Source organism: Anas acuta, chromosome 2, assembly GCF_963932015.1.
Source record: "Anas acuta chromosome 2, bAnaAcu1.1, whole genome shotgun sequence".
Taxonomy (NCBI): Eukaryota; Metazoa; Chordata; class Aves; order Anseriformes; family Anatidae; genus Anas; species Anas acuta.
This window is the reverse complement of record NC_088980.1, coordinates 72,356,382-72,362,786: the sequence shown is the minus strand read 5'-3', so window position 1 is coordinate 72,362,786 and position 6,405 is coordinate 72,356,382. Positions and strand designations below refer to the sequence as shown.

Genomic DNA, 6,405 nt, shown 5'->3' with positions numbered 1-6,405 from the left:
ATTGATTCAGAAAAGGTTCACTTGACAAGAAATATCACTGTGTTGCAAACCAATATTAATCACCAGGTGGTGGTGGCCTTTTCAAAAATTTGTTTGTTTGATAGTATTATTGCTGGAGTACAAATCAGGATAAAATATATCATACCCAAGTGAAATACTTGCAGAAGCTTTCCAGAGCACTAATATTTACTCCCTAAGGTTACTTTCCACCAAAGACAATGCAAAACTCCTGGTTTCTTTACATATTTTCAATGAGTTGTTCTTAAATTTGAGGGCAGAATGCCAAGTATTACTAATGTAACAGTAATACTCTCCTAAGTGAATTGAAAGTACCCTCCTCTCCCCTTTGTATTTATTTACACTCTCATGGGAAAGGGCCAAATACATTCAAGGAAAATTGAGAATTTTAAGTTGGTTTAAGCTGCTACTGTTACTCCATTCTGGGAATTTCTAGCAGTATTGACATGGAAAGTAGACCCCAGACATTGCACTTCCCCTTTGTCATGAACACACTGAACAACCTTTTTTCTTCCATTTGGGTTCTTCCAGCAGGGTCTTAGTATAGCCCAACATTTTAAATTGTGTGTTGTACTAGCTATGAAGCAATTATGTGGCTACAGTCTACTAGCAAAAACAGATGGAGGTTGTTGTTAAATTGCAGGCCTTGCTCACTGCTATTAATCTTTGGAGTTGTTCAAACTTGTTTTACTAAATTGTAATTATTTATATAATTATATATATATAATTTTACTAATGCTTAATTGTTTCATTTAATGTTCACCACTAACAGTAGTACTACACTGTACCATATATATCAAAGATCCATCAAACAATGATAAGAAAACCATTCTAAAAGTATAGAACAGCAGACAAACAGAAAAGAAGCATATTTATTACTGTCAGCATTTAAAGCCTCAAGCAAATGCAAAAAATGAGAAGGACCTGGAGAAGGTAACACCATGAATACTGAGTTAACAGATCACCACAGCTAACATTCCCCTGCACTTGCCTAAGTGACACAGGCAGGGACCAGGAAACAATGTGTGCCCATGACAGTGAGAAAAAAGCTCAGACACAGAACCGCATGTTTTTTTTGGTGATACTACTGCCCTTTTTGTTTCAACTGAGCAGTTCCAATTATTGTTATGTTGTGTGGGCATCATTTTAACTAATATAAACCTACATTGGAATCACCCATAGTAGTATCACTAGTATCACTATAAAATTCATGGCTCTGTATTCAAGATATGTTTCCTTTTTACTTAAAACAAATTTCTGAACATATTGCCAGGGTACATAGTGGCTTACTCTTTCATAGTGTTTTAAAGAACCAGAACAACTCAAAGGGCTAGGATAAGAAGTAGGTGTGATACTTTCTTCAAGTTGCCTGGTAGAATTGACTATAGCCCCCTGAACTGTCTGAACTTTCAGAAATCTGACAATGAATATCCCTGGATTTTTGTCTTTACAGGTTAATAATATGCAACAGTCTCATTCTAGTCTTCTCTGTTCCTATCTTGCTAACAGAAAGATCCAAAGTCTGATGTTCCACAGAAGATATTTACCTGAATGATATTTTTCATATGAAGAAACATACAGTATACGAGAATTTTCTTCTCAGGTTTTCTGTACAAAAGTTATATTAGGGTTATAGTGTACTTGCAGCAACGTTTTTCATTTTTGTTTTGATTTAAAAAACATAAGAATCAATGCAAAAACCTCAGAACATAAGGTATTTAGAAAGTGCAGGAGAATTCATGCTCATTACTTTCATTCTTTCTTTTCTTTCTGTGGCTTATTTTTTCTTTCTGTGTTATATTTCTTTGCTTAAAAAATAATAATAATAAAAAAATTATTAGGACACCACTGAACAAATAAAGCTCTTGTCTCCCATGCTTTCTTTATTTTCATCATTAAAAATTGTTCCAACTTTTGTGTCTTACATTATGTTTATAGGCTTTATTTTTTGTACATTATCTTACTGAAGACATGCATGCACATATGTACATGCAGAATATTGTATACCAAGGTTCTGTCTACATTGATGTTATATGTCAGCTCCTAAGAACCCCACCTTCTGGAGTGTGGATCTCTTTGTAAATTCCATTGTTTTTCAAGCTGGAATAACTCAATGGTTTCTTTATAATTAGTGTCATAACTTTCCAGAGATATTCCAAAGATGACAGATTTGGAAATGGAATAGGTAAGTTATGTTATAAAAATTCAAAATGCACATTTTTACAAGATAAATAAGCAAAACTATCTACAGAAAAGATGCGCAATAAATATAGAATGTTGGAAGATCCATACCTGCAATTCAGGTATCTGTTTAAATATTTTTATTACATCTGCTCAGTAATACCTGATTTTGTATGCAAAGAATAACATTTACTTCCAGACAGAGGACATCCCAAAATATATTAACTCATAACCCGTAGTCCATAATAAACAAAATGAATGGGTAGATTTGCTAATGATGAACAGTGGTGCAGCTCAAGATTTAGCCTCACCCAGTTGTCACAGCTTTATCAGACTGGAAACTACTGAGACCCAGTTAAGAGAGGAACTTCAGCTGTCTGAGTTTAAATGCTGGAAGTTACTTAGTCACCTAGAACAACAACATTCCAGTCAAATGTTTCAGCTTTTACTAAGCTCTCATACAAAAGATTGGACTCAAACTGAGCTCTAAACAAAACCATCATGCTGGCTGCCAGTGGAGTTTTATGCTGCCTTTCCTCCTGACCTTGCTTTCTGCTTGACTACAGCCTTCTGTTGAGGAGTACAGTCCTCCTTTGGAGAAATGTTGGAGGTGACAGCGATGACATTCCCATTGCTATTTGTATGTACGTGGTGGGTTCCTCTCCTGACCTTGCAACTCCTGGTTCTAACTGAGAAGATAAAGCGATAAAAGGAACTCATGTGCTGGATTCCAGTCATAGTTATATGGATGGGTGCAAAGACATAATTAACATGAAAATCTTATTGTGAAATACTTAACAGATGGAACTGCATCAAATGACCAGCTTTACATTAATGCAGTAATAGGAAAATATCAAATAGGATCAAATAAAAAAAAAATGTGCGTAAGGGAAACCTTGTGATGAAGAAGCTTCAGAAGGATAAATACCAGCATATAAACCTTTAAAAAGGTATCTCTAGATCTACTGCTAGAGTACCTGTGTTTCTGTGTCACAGAATTCAGTTGTGCTTTTCACTATGCAATTCACTTACATCTCAGAAACTTGATGGGTTACATAGATTCTTGAGAATATTTTGAAGGATAAAAATTCAATTTTAATTTACTTCTTTGTTTTCTGGGAGTATTTTCTGATGCAGACTGTAAGTCCTTTATTTCTTAGGCTTTGTAACAGGCTTAATTATTTGTTGTGTTTTTGTTTGTTTGTTTCCTGGCTTCAAGTAAATTATTTGCTGTGAGTAAAATATTTGTGTGTTATTCCTTTTTAACTTTTACCTTTCTTTATAAAATTAAAATTTACAAGATTATTAAATATACATAATATTAGTAATTGGTATTTATCAATCACCTCTTGTGAAGGTGAAGAATTTTGTGAAACAAAGGAAGCATTATAATATTTTATGCTATTCTGGATGAAAAAATATGATTCCAATTTAAGACACTACTAAGCTCAACAGTCACAGACTCTACTGTGTCTTTTGGTCTGCATGTGCATTTCACCTTCAAAAGCAGTAGTAAGGTATTACACATAAACATTTCAGATAGCTCATGGTGACCACTTTTGCCCTTGGATAAATTCACATAAGTTGCATCTACAAGTTTCTAACAGCAATCTTTTGGGATCCTGCAATTTATAGAAAAGCTTATGTGTGTCATACCTGTGTATCCAATTGTTTTGCACAAAGCAGGAAAATCTGATCTCTTTAACAGAAAAAAAAAAAAAAGTGTTCATCTTGTAACACCATTACAATTATGAAATGATGATAAGGGGTAATAGGTGACTATATTATTTTTTCTTAATTTCAATGAGTAAATAGCATTCATGCTTGTCCTAATTAGCAGACACAACAAAAAATTATGATATAAAAAAAATATTTAAACACATGCCAGATATGAATTACAGAAAGTGACAGTAATTACCAATGAAACTACATATTCTTTCTGTGTAATGAATATACAGAACTTTTATCAAATAATTACATTTAAATTAAATTCAGTATTCTTTTAGTATATTTTAAAATATTTATAGAGACATAATGTCAGAAAGTTTAAATAAATAAATATCAGCTATGCACTTCCACAAGTGTTTATAGGAAAAACATTTTAATATATTTAAGGTAGTTTATACAAAACCGTGCAACTGACACGAAATTCTGAGTCTCACTTTTGAATGCCTAGATAGCTGAGGGCTAGATTACAAATTGTATTTAGACACCTAAATGTGCATATGGAGCCTAGCTGGAACTGCAAACATCAGCTTGTGACACATTTACTAACTTACCACTTGGACTATTCTCCATTAGATATGCATAAGAGAGTCGCTTGAGCACAGTGACATATTTCTGAAGAAATATTTCGTGTTCCTTTACAGATATAAAAAGCAAATAACAGAAATTAAAATCTCTATGAACTTGCTTATTTGCCACTAGCCTTGTTCTGAACTCCTGCTGGTAAATGTGTAAAACAGAAGCTCATGTGAAATTCTATATTCTGTATTCTACAAAAAGTGAAGCACAACACAATCTTGTTTCCTTGAACACTGCAATCTTTATATTCTCTGAATGGATTTTCTATAGAATATTACCGCTATATACAGTCTTCATCCAAATTCTCCGTAGCCTGACCTGATGTTATCTAGAAAAACTAGATGAAAACTGTCCCCAGTAGTTTTGCTTGACTGACATAATGGAGCTCTTCAAGGAGAGAGACAACCTGCAGTAGATGAAATTTAGACTGACTGATCTAGCAGGAGGTTCCAGGAAATTATAAAACTTAATTTTAAAGATAGCTATATTAAAGACACACACACAAAGAAACCCAACTATAGGCTATACTTTTGCCTATTATGCAACAGTTCACTTAACAGACTCCTGAAGCTGAGTGGACGAAATGTGACAGACCTTTTGTGCTGCTTAATGTACTGCCAGAGGCATTCAGGCACTGCAGAGATTACCACGTGATAAGACTACATGTAGAAGTAATTGACCTGATCCACAATAGTGCAGTTTTCTTCATCTGTTGTTGATAACAGCAAAACACATTTTATAATCTGTGAGCAGAGATGGAGTAGCACTTTCTTCCATTAACTCCTCAAAACATGTACAAGAGAAGCAATTAGGCTGAGAAGACCCCTAATTTATGAAAGAGTTGTTTACATACTGGCTTGGAAGGGCCGTACTCTGGAGAGTGATCTTCAGTGTGTGTGAACAGACTTGTAGAGATCATGGGAATAAAATACATTCACCTGTAAAGCATGAAATGTGAGCACTAGAAGCAAAACTTTACAGGAGCCAGAGAATTAAAATTCATTACTCCTTCTCCCCACCCCCCACCCTTTTTTTTCTCTCTTCTTTCTCCTATCCCCAACAGCCCTGAACAGTACACTCAGTACTCTTTGATTAGTACTAAAGGCAATAGGGAAAACAAGCAAGCAAAAAACTTTTAACAGTTTAAAAAGTAAACAGCAACAAAAACTGTATATAAAAAAGAAGTGGGAAATGAGGATGCACTTGGAATGATATGATACCGTACAATCAATTATTCAGTAGAATCAGATCAGGCTGCAAGTGTAGATAGAAAACTATGAGGGCAAAAGCAAGAGAAGGAGACTGTTTAAAACAAAACAAAACAAAAAAACAACCAACCAACCAAACAAAAAAAAACAGCGCTGAGCCTGAAGAGCCTGAATAATGATTTGCCCTGGTTCGTGTAAATACTTATACAGACCTCCTTGTTTTCTGGATCAGGCCACAGTAAGAGTGTAATACATCAAGGAAGAAAGCAATGTTTCTCTGTCACTTCTTAAAACACTTCTTCAATAATTAAATAGCCATGGCCTGAAGCTCATCAGGCATTTAGAGCATTAGAAGCAGCTTCAGTAATGATTGGTTAAATGTCTGTGGGTGAGTGGAGACCTCACAGAAACAGATTAAGTGCATTTAGAATTGATTCTTTAGATATTACAAACAGAAATGTGAGGTTTGTTACTGGAGATTTTGTGCTAAATTGAACATGGAGGTAATGCTACTGAGTCTTTGTATACAGGTGGACCTAATAGCATTATTTATCCATCAGGTCATAGCACTTGGTTTGTACTTTGCTGTAAAAACCTCCCACATACAACATCCCCCCTTAAACCTGGAAAGTCACTAATCAAAAATCAGAAAATACAGTTTTAGAATTGAAATATGGAATTAAGAATGCAGATC

The 6,405-nt window shown here is 34.5% G+C and overlaps 1 long non-coding RNA gene across 1 annotated transcript; it reads right to left on the bottom strand.

Moving 5' to 3' along the window:
• Positions 1-3,904: 3,904 nt before the first annotated feature.
• LOC137851736 (uncharacterized) lies at positions 3,905-6,043 on the bottom strand. The gene is made up of 3 exons (XR_011093410.1): positions 5,924-6,043; positions 5,357-5,441; positions 3,905-4,909 (listed from the first exon to the last, which is right to left on the bottom strand). It is a non-coding gene; the product is annotated as an uncharacterized lncRNA (long non-coding RNA).
• Positions 6,044-6,405: the final 362 nt, after the last annotated feature.